Genomic DNA, 16,838 nt, shown 5'->3' on the forward strand with positions numbered 1-16,838 from the left:
TAAAGCGCTGCACCTCGCCAGAAGAGCAGTTCTCCTGCAAAGCAGTTCAGGAAAACTGCCTTCTTGAATATAGATACACGGTGTTTCTCCTGCGAGGTTAAGAAGCCACTATGCTTGATCTGAGCCTTCAAGAGGCCGACAGACATGCCCAGTGTGTCTCCTTTCTGTCTCTCTAGAGTCTGGCCTTCTAGGAGGAGCACCTAGCAGCTAATGGGAGCCAGGTTTTTAAGAGCAGGTTGGACAAACATTTGTCTGGATTGGTGGACAGGCATGATGGCATCCGGAGTGAGGGCTGGATGAGGTCCCTGCCAGGCTGATTTCTCTCTGCTCCTATGATGAGGTTGATCCTACATGAAGAAAGATTAAAGCTGTCTCAGCTCCAAGTCAGACCCACTTCAGTGAGCATTTCCCTCAAAACCCCAGATGGCGGAGGGCTAAGTGCTGGCCCTAACAAGCTGGTGTCATTTTCACCCGGGACACTTTGTTCTTGACACGGACGATTCCTGCATGGATCTTCCGCAGCTTGGGTAGCGGCGCCGTTCTGTGGCCGTGAGTCCCACAAGGCCATTACTTCTTGAGTTGAAAAATCATTTATTTTTGCTGGCTTTAAATGTGCTGCCTTTCATGCTGGCTGCTGCAGAACGAGAGCAGCTCGGTGCAAATGCCAAGACAGTCTCTTCCCATGTCCCCCCATTGTGGCAGAGCTACGGGGTGCAGAGAAGGGCTGGGAGACAGGTCCCAGCACCCAGGCTTTCACCTTCCCTCTCCTGCTCTCCAACAAAACTGGCCCTTTAAGCTTGTTTGTGGTTTGCTTTGCCCGGATTAAAGGACCTTCCTGCCGCCTCCCCCATCCCCATGGTAACCCGATGCCATGGGGACACTGCCCTGCCGGCCTCCCAGGAGCAGCCTCCAGCTGCAAAAGTGCTGGAGCAGAGGACAAAGGCAGCCCGGGAGAGAGGGAGGGAAGAGAAGAGCCGGGAAAGTGCATCAAGGGGCGCTGGGAGCAAGGGATGGAGGAGAGAGCAGCCCAGAGCACCTGGGCAGAAGAGCCCCAGGTAGGAGCCAAGACACAAGGACAGGACATATGCAAAGGGTATGTGTGTGTGTGTGTTGGGGGGGGCCTTGCAAATACTTGGGTAGAAGTTGAGCCCAAGGGACCAAGGCACAAGAAGAAGAGCTATACAAAGGGTGTATGTGTGTGTGTACACATGTGTGTGCGCGCGCTTGTGCAGGAGATACGCAAAGGGAGTGGTGTGTGTGTGCATGTGTTGGGGGGCCTTGCAAATACTTGGGTAGAAGTTGAGCCCAAAGGGTGCAGAAGGGCAAGGGGCTGCTGTAAAGGAGCAGGAACAAGATGCGCTGGGCCACGGGCATACAGAACGCCCACCCCGGGGCACAGAAGTCACAGGCCCGGGGGAAAGAAGCCGGGCTTGCACGGGGGAACTGAGAAGTGCAGGCTGGTGCCTTGGGTGGACCGCCGGGCAGCTCAGGCTGTGAGCCCTTGGGGTCTCGGGAGCTAAGCAGAGCCAGGCCTGCTCAGGGAAGTCTTGATATTGGTGGCTGAGGAAGGGACACATGTCTGCCTGGAATTAACCCTATTTCCAGATTGTGGGGGGGTGCTGCTTGCCACCCTGGGAGCAAAGCATGAAACAAAGGGGCTCATTTGGCAAGAATAACGGAGCACATTTTGCAGATGCGTGTAGGAGCCCGGTGCGCTGGGCCTCAAGGCCTGAACCCTTTGAAGCCTGGGGAGGATCCTTGCTTCCCAGCTCAGGCCTGTCTCTGCTGAAGTCTAGCCTGAGTGATTACATTATCCCCAGGCAGATCCCTCCTGTACTTCAGCTGAAGAAGTTATTCCCCACTGCCCGTTTTCCAGCCGTCTGTGTAGCATTAATATTAGCAAGGATCGTGTGCTGAATACTAAGTACTGCACGGAACAAAGAGGAGGCATTTCCCTTCGGTCGGGAAGCTTAAAATCAAAGTGCTGCTGGCTTAGAGCAGCTGCTAGACCTCGTTCTAGTGGTAGCCGTGGACCAGTAAAGCTTCCATACAAAATGTGCTTATTTATGTGTATGCAGAGAGGACCTGACCCAGCGATCAACATTTGAATCTCACAAATTCTCCAGCCCATCTCTTGCGGTGCTTTGGGAGCTTGTGTGCATGGCAGATAAGCTATGTTTAATACTCATATTTCTACTCACACTCAGGCTGACCATAGACTTTCATTACTTTTGCTTGTGGGACACTTTTCTGTTGCAAGCAAGCTGTTGTCTCAGATTTAAGCAGATATGGGTGTGTGGACACTAGGTGTTGATATTTGGTACCCTTCCCAACAATGGCTCAGGGCAGCTAATGGGACGAGAGCAAAACAACTCCTAAAACAGGAGAATGAACAAAAGAACAAACCAAGAGAACTGAACAAGTCACAAAAGCCAATACGGTGTCAAAATAAAAGAGAAGTCCTCTGAATGAGTGCTGTACTTGCTGGGATTTGTCTTTTACCATCAGACCTGAAACAAAATTGGGGGTCAGATTCTCAGTTGCTCTAAACCAGTATAACTACATGGACCGCGGTGGAGCTATGCCATTGAACATGAGCTGAGAATTTGACTTTTGGTCTTTAATGGTTGCTGGAAAAAAAGATGATTTCAGCCTGGAAATAGCACAAGCAGCTGTTCCCTTTCATAGATATTATGGCCAGAGGTACCGTCAGCTTCTGTATGCCTTACAGTTAAGGCAAACTAGATCTGTCATGGGTCAGGGCTGATCACACCTTTGATTGCATCCCCTTAGGCGTTGGGGATGTCTCTCAACTTTCCCTGTCCACTCCTTATACTGGGACCCTGTATACAGTGCTGTAGCTCCTGGGGTCCCAAGTGCCAGGACTCAGCAGCCCCATCTGGACAGGGATACATGCAAGGCTACTTTTTTCCTAACTGAGCAGAGATGAATACAGGGCCCCCAAACAGCCACTCATTGATCACTCACAGTAATAAGAACAAAACCTGACAAAAGAGAAGGGGTTTGACCACAGTAGAAAGTCTACATGCGTGTCTGTCTTGCTGTAGGTTTACTGAGACCAGACTTATCCCAGACACCCCCACCTGTGGAGCCTGGGGCTTTCCTTCCATCAGTCTCTGGTCCTGTGTCCTGCTCTTCATGGGCCACCTTTTATCCACCTTAAAGGTCTTTGTTCCTCTGTCCCAGTTACCAATTCAGTTATTCTCAGCATGAGTGGAGGTCAAGCTCCCAACACTTACATTGAGCTTTTAAGTATTGTAAATGGGGCTATCTAAAGCTTTTGTCCCTGTAGGAGCAGTCAGTGTGCTGGAATAAATGTTTTGTAATCACAGATCAAACATCACAATATGTCTGAGCCAGAGACTATCTTAGCATGGTAGGAAACAATTCATCTAAGTCCCTAAAACTTAAGGTTTGCTTGATTGTCAGACCCTCCTCGCCTACAAAGAATGTAACCCCCTGTACCCCTGGTAGGCTGCACGAGTAACTTAATATACTTAATGAAACTGGATTTATGGATGCTTATCTCACTACCTGGATTAGTTTTTGTGCCCCTCTTTGTTCCTCTGGGTTTACTGCCCTTTGCTTTGCTCTCAGCACTGCTCCCATCTCTTCTCTTTCGCTCTCCCCTCCCTTATCTTTTGTATTCTGCTTTCTCTCTCATTTCACTGTTTTTCTTCCATTCATCCAGCCTCTGATGAAGTGCACTTGGGTTTACGAAAGCATGTGCTCTCTATATACATATACATCTTATTTAGTTATGCCATAAAGGTGCATATCACCCCTGCCTTCTAAATTGTGTTAACATGCACCAAGTATGTATCCGTGTAGCTACGATGTGCAGAGTCCTATATTAATCGGACAGCTCTACAGAGCTGTGTAAATAGCCATGATTAAAAAAAATTTCTAACAACTTGGGGGGGACTGGGTGTTGCTTAAAGGTCTTAAAAATGAGTTTGTATGTACACTCTTCTTTATCAGAGAGTGTTGACAAATAATAAAAGAGATGTAGAAAATAGATCTTCCTGGTTGACAAATAATAAAGCGATGTAGAAAATAGATTAAAATGATAAATTATTAAAATGCAAGGAAAAGAAAGAAAGCCTGTGTGTACATGTGCTAGCCTGTGATTGGATGGTTCAAGGAATCATGCATGGATAAAGAAGTATGTTTTCAAGAGAGCATTGGATTTGTGTCCCCTAGCATGTGGCCCCTCCCTTAGCTAGCCTGCCCAGCCGGCTGACGATAAATACAGACTGCTTGGTTTATGTGCAACGTTGAACCTGCAGCAGTGGGGCTGGAAGAAGCATTTGTGGGGTCTGGAAGCTGCAACACACAATAAAACCCAAACAGATGAATATATAAAACTAGTATTTCATGAATATTATATAGACAGGATTGGGGACAAAAAAATTCAACTTGATTTAAATGTCAAATGACAGACAATCCCCCCACTTCACCAAGTAAATTGTTCTAATACTTGATTACTATCACCGTTAAAAAATTGCACCAGTTTGAATTTGTTTTATTTCCTTTTGTGGCTCCTTGATCTTGAGAAGTCTGAATTCAATCACATCACCCTTTCCTGAACCTTTTCCAAACATTAATGTCCTATTCAAAGCTATTATACCAGCACTTAATGCAGCTGTAGAGATAATACTGCTTTCCCACTTACTTGATATCCCCCCATAGCCATCCCAAGCTTGCATTTGCCAGCCCTGTAGTTATGACCTGTAATCATGGGGGTGAGTGGGAGTTGAGACAGGGTTTTTCAAAGGTACAAAAAGCCTTATCCCCCGGTGACTTTTTCTGTGTGAGCCGAGTACTTAATTGCCCTTTCTGCAACTTAAAATACCCCCAATTTTGCTGCTAGAATTACCTTGCCATAGTAAAACGCATAGGTTTTGTCTGGATCCATATTAGTTTTTAAACACTCTCCCCCTCTCTACACTTTTGGCCATTACACCCTCACACTCATTGTCCCAGTCAGTTGTGTCATTGTAAAATATTTCTTTTCCTTTTATTCTGTTTGAGGTCTTAAAGTGGCACAAGCATTGCAAAGCAATTCAAGGGCCTAGATTAATTTAAAATGTTTAATTCAGAGACATACAAGCAATGGCTCATGGAGCACTGTCATCTGGCCCACGGTGCTGCCCCTAGGTCTCAGAGCAGACCTGCATGCACAGCGTGCCCTGAACAGGCCCGCAGGCCCCATGTAGCATGCATCAGTCCCAGCCCCGTGCACTGCATGGGTCAGGGCTGGGCTCGGGCGCACACTGCATGGAGTGCCCACATGAGACTGACCTTGTGGCCTGGATCTGGTACATGGGGCCAGTCTGTGGGCCCAATCTGGCTGGCAGACTATCCCCATGCCACTCATCTAAGACCACGGGGCTGATGAGCTTGATGCCCTTAGTTTAACTCAAGGGTGGGCAAAATACAGCCCATGGGCTGGATTCAGCCTGCCAAGGGATTTTATCTGGCCCTCAGTGGGTCCCTCAGCCCTGCCTGGCCCTGGTATGGGGAGCAACCTGGGCTGTGGCATGTGCAGCCGGTCCCACCATCCCCGGGCGTGTGGAGGGCAAGGCCAGTGCGGCAGCCAGACTGCACTTCCCAGCAGCTTCTGGCTGCTGCCGCTAGTGTTTCCACCACTGCTGGCCCAGCTCCACTGCCCAGGCACCCTGACCTGCCTGCCCCACATCCATCTGCTGGGCTGAGCACACCCTGCCTGCGGGGAACCCCCACTCACCTGCTCCATCCGGCATGTCCACTGGTGGCCCAGGCCAGGTAATATCAATTGCCTCCAGCCACCCTCCACTGTGCCAGGGCAGGTCAGCTGTCCCAGCCCATAACTGCTCACCCAGATGTCTACAGTGGGCCAAAATAATTACTCCCCCCCCCACGGTTTAACTGATGTAGTTTAAGGTCTTAGATAGTCTGAAGTAGCTTAAAGGCATGAACAAACACAACTTTGTAGAGACTTCGCAAGAGGAGCGCGGGAGAGCCTGCAGCAGTTGTTAGCCAGTAACAACTATGCCTGCATGAGCCTGGAGCAACCCGGCACAGCAGAACGATCCCACATGTCCAGTGCTTCTGTCCCAGCATGGCTCAGCAGCTCACCGATAAGCTCATAATCCACCCAGTAACAAAATGCAAGGTTCACATTTGAATTTATCACAGAGAAACCAGGCCACCATCCTACTGAGCAGACTCAGCAAGAAGGGGTAAGTCAGCAGGGGCAGAGTTAGGTAGACCTTTGAGTCAGAAGCTTACGCTTAATGAGCCAGGGCAGAGGCGTGAACCTTTATATCAAGTAGATCATGCTGATCCACATGCTTGTCGGTGCTCACAAAAGAACTGTAATAGGCTGCTGTGACAAGCCTGGCTTTTCTAAAAGGCAATCATATCTCTTCCCAGCAAGTTCTGCTCATCCTTTTGCTGAACAGTCCTTTTTTATTATTGTTTCCACTAGGCTGCCAGGCACAGAAATTAGACTTATTGGCCTGTAGTTCTCTGGGTCCCCTTTGGAGCCCCTGTTTAAAGACCTGAAACCCTCTAGAACCAAGGCAGCTGTTAGCAATAGATCGCATACTACAATAATAGTTTTGCATTTTCAGATCTGAACTCCATCTGGACACTAGGGTGAATGTCATCAGGTCCTGGTGATTTGTTACCGTTTAGCTTACCAGTTTCCCCTAAAACCTCATCTCCTGACACCTCAATTTGGACCAACTCTACTGATTTGCCCCCTGAAAAGAATGGCTCTGGCATGGGAAACTCTATACTTCTGTCCATAATAAAGAGTGATGGAAAGAACTTGCTTTGTTTCTCAACAGTGTGCTCATCCTCAAGGAAGTTTTTTCAGGTCTAACGCAGACATTGACAACCAGTGACCCATGGGTAGAATCCAGTCTGTGAAGCCATTGGATCCAGCGGTGGAGCTGGAGGGCTTTCAGCAACAGAAGCTTTGCCCATGCTGCATCCCAGTGGTGGAAAGAAGTGGCAGTAGGTCCTACAGCCAGCCTTCCTTGGACCTGAGCTGGGTCATTCTGACCCACCACCAGAAAAACTGCCCAGCTACCCTTCAAATATCCCAGTCTCCTGTGTTGCAATTTAAGGCTGTTTCCTTTTCTCCTGTCTGTGTATGCAAAAAAAAACAAAAAAAAAAAAATCAATGGATCTGCCTCCACTTTATAACAGCCCCTTTCGTATTTGAAAAAAAGTTGTCAAATCCTCCTTAGTCTTCTTTTCTGTACATTAAACAATCCCAGTTCTTTAACTTTTCCTCATGTTTTCTAGACCTCTGCTCCTGTTTCTTGGTCTCCTCTGGCCAGATGAAGAATGATAATGTTTGGCCAGACTCATGCCAAGCTGCATCATATCAGCAACATGAAGCAGGTGGCTTGCAATAGAGATAAACGGTGAGTGTGTAACAGGATTTATCATCTGAAGGTGGGTGCGAGTCCCCCTGGTGCCACTCTAACCCATGTCCTCTGCTTAATCTAGGTACCTCACTGTACTCACCTGCCACACCACTGGCTGCGTCCAAATGAGCGCAAACATTTGGTTCCCTGGGGACAACTAGTAGTGGGACACCTTGTGCCACTGCTAGTTGTCCCCAGGGAAGGCCCGTGCCACATGCCTTCTAGCACACAGCAGGTTACCCTGGGTGCTGTAAGGGAGGCTGGGGCTAGCACAGTTGCTGGCCCCAGCAGCTTTACGTGGGGTCTGGGGAAGCTGCAGCCATGGCATGCCTGCAGCTTGGAGCCTGGCCAGGAGCTGAAGTGTGGAGTTGCCAACCCTCCCAAATTGGCCAGGAGGCTACTGGAATCAGCATCAATCTCCCAGTGACTACTGAAAGCAATCTGGAAGATTAATGTTGTGAATGGGTCGAACAGTACAATTGATGACTAAAGGTACACCAATACATTGGTCCCATATCGGATTGGCACTGATATAAAGAAAATTGACAGTATCAGCAATCAGCTTTTGTTGGCTGACGCGCCCAGTAATGTTGCTGATAAATACCCCGTGCATGCATGTAGCTGCCGCACAGCATGCAGGCAACCAGAAGTGCAGCCCAGCAGCATGGAGAGCAGCCAGGTCCAGCTGGTAAATCTGTTGGGCGGGGGGGCACAGATCGAGGTCCCAGCAGTGAGGGAGGGAGTGGTCCTGGGGCTGCACAGCCTGGGCGAGGCAGGGCATGGGATGGAGCTGTAAGCAGCTCATATAGTGGGTGTGGGAAGGAGGTGGCAGCTCCCACCGCTGCATGCACCCCAAGAGGCCTTGGGAGCCAGGTGCCCTGGATCTGTCCATAAGGCGAGGGTAGGCTGCCGCTGTGGGCTGAGGCCAGGGGCAGCACAGGGCTCTTCCTGGTGGAGGGGTTGGGCTGGGGGTGCACTTGGGGCAGGCAGCAGTGCTGGGAGGGGGGGGCTACAGTGAATTTTGGGTTGGCTGCACCCTCCCTATAGCCCTGCTCCCAGCACTGTTGCCACTGCCCACCCCAAGGACAGCCCATCCCCCTGCCAGGAGGAGCTCAGTGCAGCAGCCTGCCCCTGTCCTGTGCACAAATCCAGGGGCACATGCCCCCCGTACCCTCCTGGACTGCGCATAGCAATGGGAGCTGCCACCTACCTCACTCTCCAGACAAGCCACTCGTGGCTCCCTCCCACTCCTTCTCTCACTGCAGGGGCCTCAATCTGCCTCCCACACACCCCTTCCCTCCCCTCCCCCCTTGCCCCTTCCCCCACAACAGACTTACCAGTTGGACGCTGCTTTCCAAGCTGCCCAACTGCATATCAGCAATCAGATCAGTATCAGTCAACATGACTTGTTAAAAATTGGTTTTCACCCCCCCAAAAAAAATCTCTATTGGCCCACCTCTATTACTGACATGATGTCATGTTGGGGGGGGGGGAAATCTCTTGGAATAGCTTCAGTCAGAAGTGGCAGCCCTAGGCAAGCCAGGCTCCTGTTTTGAGTGGCACATGCTGTCCCAGCATGCTGTGCCCTGCTTTTTTTCCCTGAGCATTTTTTGACCCCTGGATCTCATCTAAATATGGCCATTGATGTTATTTTTAATCCAGGAGGCTGCCCCAGTCCACCAGAGTGATTCCTTTTCTCCTTAGCTCTCTCTCTAGGCCTTGAGCCCTCAGCTCAGTCCAGTTCACTGAGCTCTCACCAATCAAGTTCAAGTTCATTGGACTCTTGCCTCTCAGCCTCAGCCCCAGTCTCTAGAAGTGCTTTGTCAACTGTAGCCCTTTCCATAGCACCCACAGTGGCCTCCTTGTGAGGCATGAGAGTGATTGAAGGGGCACAATTCAAAATGCAGTGATCAAAACTCTAGCACAACTCCTTTGCAACTGAGGAGCCTTTCTAAAAGCCTTCCCCAGGTTTGTGGTGGGCCAGTAGGGAGAGCTCCTGCATTGAGCCTCCCACCTCACTATGCCCATCCACCTTCCGGACTCTACAGGGGTGCCTAAGCCTGGGCAGACCCACTTTAGAGCCCCACCACAGAGTCCAGAGGTAACGTGTGCTGCCACCACCCCGAGAAGGGACTGTCTAGGACATGCGTCCTCGGGGAAACGCAGGCCTAATAGTCCTATGGGTACTCGACCCAATACAAGAACTTGGGGTACCTCCCCAAGTCAGGGGCCAAAAATAGTCTTCCTTAGTCCACAGACCCAAGGGGCCTCCTGGGCATAATTAAACCCACCCCTTAATAAGTGTCCTACACCAATCACAAAGGAGAACTTTATTGCTCCTGACAGGGTGAGATAGAATAGGGTAAGAGGTAGAGCACTATCATGGGATTACCACTGAGCAAAACAATCTGGCCGAGGTAGCCATTTGATATGCAAATGCATCACTGTGAGCTGACTAGCTCTCTAGAAACACTTACAGGCATCATTCAGAAGATGGTAGAGATCTGGGTCAGAGATTTCCAGAGAGAGAGCATTTCAGATGGATCAGACTCTCTCCCAGTGTCCTGATGCTTGTGCCATGCTGGTAAAATGGCTTCTTCTCTCCTTCTTCTTGGACCAGGCCCTTATATAGCCTTTCTGACCTCAGCAGCCCAGTCCAATAGAAGCCAGCAGTGTTGGCAACTAGCCAACCACTTTAAAAAGCATCACTGGTTAACTGGGCAGGGGCTTTTCCCTCCCCCCACTCAGGTGACCAGAGGGACGACACCCTAGGCACCAGGCTTTTGTCACATAGGCAGGGAGGAAAATCCCCCCTCCCTTAGGAATTCAGCCCCAGTGTCCCCAGCTGACAGGGACAGATTCCTGGGGAGAGACACAGACAGTGGCATTTCTGCCACAGGTTCCTACCCAGTCCTGCTAGCTTCTGTCAGCTCTGGCCCTCCTGGGCCTACTCAGTTCCCTTAATCTCTGGTACCACCTCTCAGCTTCATGCAAGGACCTCCTTCTGCTTGCACAGGCTGAGCCAGACTCCACTTCCTAGCACAGCTTCCCTCAACTCCTACCAGAGAGTTTCTGCTTCTAGCTCTGTCTAGGCCAGACTGCCTAGCTGTAGGGCTTATATAGCCCCTGACTCCTCCTTTTGGTCATCTGCCCTGGGATCCTGGCAGCAGGCTGCAGATGTTTTCCATTGGTCTCTTCAGCAGCCCCTTACTAAATAAGCTGCCAGCTGCTTATTATCCGGGGCTCTGCAGCTTTCTAACTCTACCGGTAGCAGGGCTTGACCCCTGTTACAGAGTGATACAGACAAGCAGCATAGTGAAGTTAGCATAAGAGGATGAGCTGCGGGGCAGAGAACAGAAGTGAAGGAAAGATTCAGAAGAGGAGCTTACAAGATCTAACATGTTAAAGGAAGACAGTTAAAGAAATGAGGTCATACTTTCTGCTTCCTTTATATACCAACACACCTTGAGCATAAAACTGATGCTGCGCTGACAAGGTACCCTGCCACTTTTGCCACAGGAAAGAGAAGCAGACTTGCCACTGCAGTGCCTTGGGAACAGTAGCAAGACAGATGCATTTAATCCAACTGTTAAAAGATTGTGAGGCAGCTAAAGGAGAACAAGGTGATCAGGAAGAGCCAGCATGGAGTCACCAAGAGCAAGTCATGTCTGATCAACCTCATTTCCTTCTATGATAATGTGACAGACTCTGGATGCAGGGAGATCAGTGGATGTGATATACCTTGATTTAGGAAGGCTTTTGACACTGTCTACGATGACATTCTCATTAACAAGCTACGGAAATACATTCTGTAAGGTAGATACATAACTGGTTACATTACCATGCTCAACAAGTAGTCATCAATGGCTCAATGTCTAGTTGGAAGGAGGTACCAAGTGGGGCTCCCCAAGGATCTATCCTGTGTCTGGTACTGTTTAGTATCGTCAGTGATGATTTGGTTGATGGGATCAAGTGCACACTTAGCAAATTTATAGATGACACCAAGTTGGGTGGAGTTGCAGATACTCCAGAAAGTAGAGCCAACATCCAGAGTGACTTGAACAAGCTGGAGAAATGCTTTGCAATCAATCCGATGATATTCAATAAGGACACTTGGGACAGAATTATTAATAATTCTGCACTTGGGACAGAATTATTGCATGCACAAATACAGACTGGGAAGTGACTGGATGGGCTGAAGCTCTGCAGAGAAGAACCTGGGGGTTATGATGGACCATAAACTGGATATGAGCCAATTGTGTGGTCTTATCGCAAAGAGACCAACAGTAGGTTGGATTGCATTAACAGCCGTGTTATTTGCAAATCAAGACAAGTGATTCTTCCACTCCGTTCAGCACTGGTGAGGCCAACCCTGGAGTACTATGTCCAGTTTGTGGCCCCATGCCTCAAGATGGACTTGGACAGGTTGGAAAGAGTCCATCACAGAGCACCAAAATTATTAAGGGCCTGGGATGCAAAACTTACGAGGAAAGGCTGAAAGAGCTAGGGTTATTTGGTCGACAGAAGAGAAGTTTGAGGGTGGGGATTTGATAACTGTTTTCAAATACCTGAAGAGCTATTAGGAAGAGATGGGGTTTTCTCTGTGGTTGTTTGGGACAGGACTAGGAGCAATGGCTGTAAACTGCAGCAGGGGAAATTTAGGTTGGCGACTAGGAGGAACTTTCTTGCTATGAGGAGGGTAAGCATTGGAACAGGCTGCCCAGAGAAGCTGTAAGTTCTTCATGCTTGGAAACTTTAAAAAGCAGGTTAGACAGACAAGCTGGGATGGTTTAGTCAGGGATGATTTTGCCAGGAGCAAGGGGTGGACTAGATGATCTTGTGAAGTCCCTTCCAGCCCTGCTTTCCTATGATCCTAAGAATATTTATGTGTAGGTGTCCACTGGCCATATGGTTCAGGCCTGCCTAATATCACCTGCATTTTTTGTGACATGTATGCATCTTCCAAGTTTGTCATGCATTTACACATTTTTTACAGGTATGCAGACTGTCAAGATCTCCACCCTGTGTGTGATATGTGCCAGCACAACTGCTGCTGCTCCGACATGTCTGCCAGATATTGGAAATGTCTACATGTGATGCTGACTGTTCAGTAGCCAAAAAATACTGTGTAGTAGTGCATCACAGCATGGACAGTGCTAATATGCTGCTGCACATCATTATTAAGCTATTCTGCAGTAGTGTGACCTAAAAAACATTCGCTGGCACTACTGTGCAGTACCTCTAGTTGCTGTTCATTTATTTAGTATTTGCACAGTAGCATCTTGTGTAGATGTGCCCTGTGTTTGCTAAACAAGGGATTAAAACATTTGCAAGTTGTCCCTGCATATATTTGTACCTACAAAATTATACTTAAAAATGTGCCACTGTTTCATTCCAGTCTGATTCAGAAAACCCACTGAATAGTTATCTTGTTTTTAAGAGGCTGAGAATCATAGATTCATACATATTAGGGACTAGACGGAAACTTGCAAGATCATTAAGTCCAGCCCCCCTGCCATAGGCAGGAAGTCTGCTGGGGTCAGATCACCCCCACAAGATAAGCATCCAACTGCCACTTGAATGAGTCCAGAGTAGGGCTTGCACCACCTCTGGGGGGGAGTCTGCTCCAGGCCTTGGACACTTGGACCTTAAAGAAGTTTTTCCCTATGTCCAGTCTAAATCGGCCTTCCAGAAGTTTGTGGCCATTAGACCTTGTTATCCCTTGGGGAGCCCTGGTGAACAACTGCTCTCCCAGTTCCTGGTGCACCCCACTTTTGTACTTATAGGCTGCCACCAAGTTCCCCCTGAGCCTTCTCTTCTCCAGGCTGAAGAGTCCCATGTCCCCCAGCCTTTCCTCATAAGGCTTGCTCTCTTGGCCTTTGATCATGTGGATGGCCCTCCTCTGGACTCTCTCAAGCTTATCCATGTCCCTCCTGAAGTGGGGGGCTCAAAACTGGACACAGTACTCCAGCTGCAGCCACACAAAAGCCAAGTAGAGCAGGAGGATGAAGTCCCTGGTTTTGCTTGAGATGCATCAATGGATGCACGCCAGAGTTTGGTTTGCTTTGCTGGCCACAGCATCACATTGGCAGCTCATGTTCATCTTGTGGTCAATCAAGACCCCCAAGTCTCTTTTGGTCATGGTGCTAGCAAGCATAGTACTGCTGAGCCTATAAGTATGATGCTGGTTTTTCCTCCCAAGGAGCACCCTGCACTTCTCTGCATTAAATGCCATCAGGTTTTTGTCCACCCACGTTGTGAGCCTGTCCAGGTTAGCCTGTATCCTCAACCTGTTCTCCAGCGTGACTGCTTTCCCCCGTAGTTTAGTGTCATCTGCAAACTTTGCCAGTCCACATCTGATGCCCAAATCCAGAACATAAATGAAAATGTTGAAGAGTACTGGCTTGAGTACTGAGCCCTGAGGGACACCATGAGTCACCTTGCACGATGTTGATTTGCTCCCATCAACCAGTGCTCTTTGGGTCTGACCCCAGAGCCAGTTCCCCAGCCATTGGGCCATGAGATGGTCAAGACTGCAGTTTTCCAGCTTATCCATGAGGACAACATGGGAGACCGAGTCAAAGTCCTTCTTGAAAGCCAGATATATGATATCAACCTCGTCTCCCTTCTCCAAGCAATGCAGCAGTTGGTCATAGAAGGAGACGAGGTTGGTCAGGCAAGACTTTCCAGCAACAAAGCCATGTTGGCTGGCACTCAGAAAGTTGCCTTCTCTTAGCCTGCTGCTGATGGAACCATTGATAATTTTCTCCAGGATCTTTCCAGGGATGGACTTCAGACTAATTGGTCTGTAATTCCCTAGGCCTTCCTTCTTTCCTTTCTTGAAGATTGGGGCCACATTGCCTCTTTTCCAATCCTCCAGTACCTCTCCCGAGCGCCACAAGTTTTCAAATATCTTCGCTATAGGGCATGCTATGACGTCCACCAGCTCCTTCAGGACTCTTGGGTACACACTGTCCAGGCCCACAGACTTGTGGATGTCAAGTCTTTTGAGGTGTTCCCTCACTTGACATCAGTTGTGTGCCCATCTCCCATCCCCAGGATGCTTTGCGTCCTATCCGACAGGGTGACCCCTTTGGACAGGTAGAAAACTGATGCAAAGTAGTCATTTAGGAGATTCGCCTTTTCCTGAGTGTCAGTCATCAGCTGTCCCATTTGATTTAGCAGGGATCCAATGTTGGCTTTGTTCTTCCTCTGACTTCCCACATTTCTAAAGAAGGACTTGTTTGTTGTCCTTAATTCCCATGGCTAACCTGAGTTTGGTGTCTGCCTTGGCTTTTCTGGTCTGCTCTCTACAGGTGTGGGCTAGCGCTGTGTAGTCCCCCTTGGTGATGACTTCCATTTTCCATCCGCTATAGGCTTCTCTTTTTAGCTTCAGGATGTCTAAAAGTTACCTATTGAGCCAAGGGGGCACCTCACCCCATTGACTGCACTTCCTTCGGGATGGGATGGACTTTCCTTGTGCTTTCAATATTACATTCTTATAGAACAACGATTCCTCGTGGGCTCCCCTTTCTCAAGGGCCAAGGTCTCTGAGTGCCTGGTTAACCAGCCTCCTGAGTTTTTGAAAGTCAGCCTTCCCAAAGTTGAGGATTTCTGTTTTACTGAGACACTTGCCTACCCTGCATTGGACAGAGAACGTGATCAGTTCATGGTCACTGTCACCAAGCTTCCCTTTGACCCTCAGATCATTAACCAGATCATCCCCTTTGGCCAGAACCAGATCCAGCAGTGCCTTTCCCCTAGTCGGCCCGTAGACCATTTGCATTAGGAAGAGGTCATCAATGCATGCGAGGAAGCTACACAACCAATCAGATTTGGCTGTGTGCTCTTCCTGCAAGATGTCAGGGAGCTTGAAGTCCCCCATGACAACCAGACATCTGGACCTTGCAGCCTCAGCCAGTTCCCTATTGAATTCTCAGTCCAGCTCTTCCTCTTGGTTGGGAGGTCTGTAATAGACTCCTACAGTTATGTCCCCTTCCCCATGCTCCCCCCATATTTTAACCCAGAGGGTCTCGAGACACCCTCCTTGGTTGCTAAACTTGGTTTGAAGGGAAGCGTATTGCTCCTTCACGTAGAGAGCTACAACCCCACCCCTCTTCCCAACACAGTCTCTCCTGTGCAAAACATAGCCTTCTATACCTACAGACCAGTTGTAGGTGGAGTCCCACCAGGTCTTCATTATCCCTATGAGATCAAAATCATTGTCATTCAGGAGCAGGCCCAGTTCCTCTTGCTTGTTCCCCAAACTCCTGGCATTTGTGTACAGGCAGCTGAGCCTGCCATGGGAAGCCCTGGGCTTCCTGTGCACTGGGACATGACTTTTCCTTGGGCTGTGTTCAGAGTGGGTTCCCTTGGGCTACTTGGTCTGTTACTACTGTGGCTGTTGTGACCTGGGCTAGAACTGTTAATTGATCGCCTGTCCCCCGTAATCCTAGCTTAAAGCCCTGTCAAGTAGGTCAGGAATCCTGGCTGAGAAGAGCTTCTTCCCTTTCAGGGTGAGGTGGAGGCCATCTCTCCCCAACATGCCACTGCCTGTCTCCCTAAAATGAGAACTGTGATCAAACAAGCCAAACCCCTCGCTATGGCACCTTCGCCAGAGCCTTCAATTGACCTCTCCAATACACCTCTCCCTCCAAGACCCATGACCCGTGACAGGAAGGATCAAGGAAAAAAACTATGTGTGCCCCCAGACCCATGAGTCCAGCCCCCAGAGCCCTGTAGTCACTCATGACCCAGTCAGGATTGTTTCAAGCTGTGTCATTGGTGCCCACATGGATCAGTAGCATGGGGTGATGGACGGAGGGCCGCATGAGTTTGGGGACCCTCTGTTACATCCCAGACACACGGACCTCGGAGGCAGCAGACCTCATGGGCTAAGGGGTCAGGGCAACAGATTGCTCCCTCAGTCCCCCTCAGGAGGGAGTCGCCCACCACGATTACTCTGCATCATCTTCTGGGCACGGTTACTGGTGGCCCTCCATCCTCGCATGCTGAAGCTGGCAGCTCGGCTGGCTCTGCTGATGTAAGGCGTTCAAAACAGTTGTGCAGATCCAAGGGAGTCATCACCTGGATGCAGTGTGTCCTAGGGCCAGGGACTACCTTTGTCCAGGTAGCCCCTGACTGGACTTCATGGTGCTTCTTCATGCTTATTCATGTCTGCCATGGAGTCATAAGGCATCTGGCGGAGAGCCTGGAAGTAGGCATCCAGTTCCTTCTGTCAGCAGATGGAGGACTGTATCCACTGAGGTTGTTGACCAGGGGCATTTCTACACCCATTAACGCACCATAATTATGGGGATATATTTGGTAGCCAGGGTGGTCTGAGACAAAAAGAAATGAAAAGCTCTAGAACTCTTGCTTCAGAGATTATAC

The 16,838-nt window shown here is 49.4% G+C and overlaps 1 long non-coding RNA gene across 3 annotated transcripts in view; it reads left to right on the plus strand.

The window, feature by feature from the left end:
• Positions 1 to 929: 929 nt before the first annotated feature.
• Positions 930 to 16,838, plus strand: part of LOC149861364 (uncharacterized) — a 35,901-nt gene continuing 19,992 nt past the window's right edge. Inside the window, exons 1-3 of one of the 3 annotated variants that reach the window (XR_016443216.1) lie at positions 930 to 1,055; positions 7,321 to 7,442; positions 12,442 to 12,778. This is a non-coding gene — a long non-coding RNA (uncharacterized LOC149861364). Of the gene's footprint in view, positions 1,094 to 7,320; positions 7,443 to 12,441; positions 12,779 to 16,838 lie in introns of those variants that run through there. The other 2 variants (XR_016443218.1, XR_016443217.1) reach the window with 2 other exon arrangements.

The sequence above is a fragment of the Crocodylus siamensis genome, chromosome 6 (genome assembly GCF_052110815.1).
Source record: "Crocodylus siamensis isolate JL-2025a chromosome 6, ASM5211081v1, whole genome shotgun sequence".
Taxonomy (NCBI): Eukaryota; Metazoa; Chordata; order Crocodylia; family Crocodylidae; genus Crocodylus; species Crocodylus siamensis.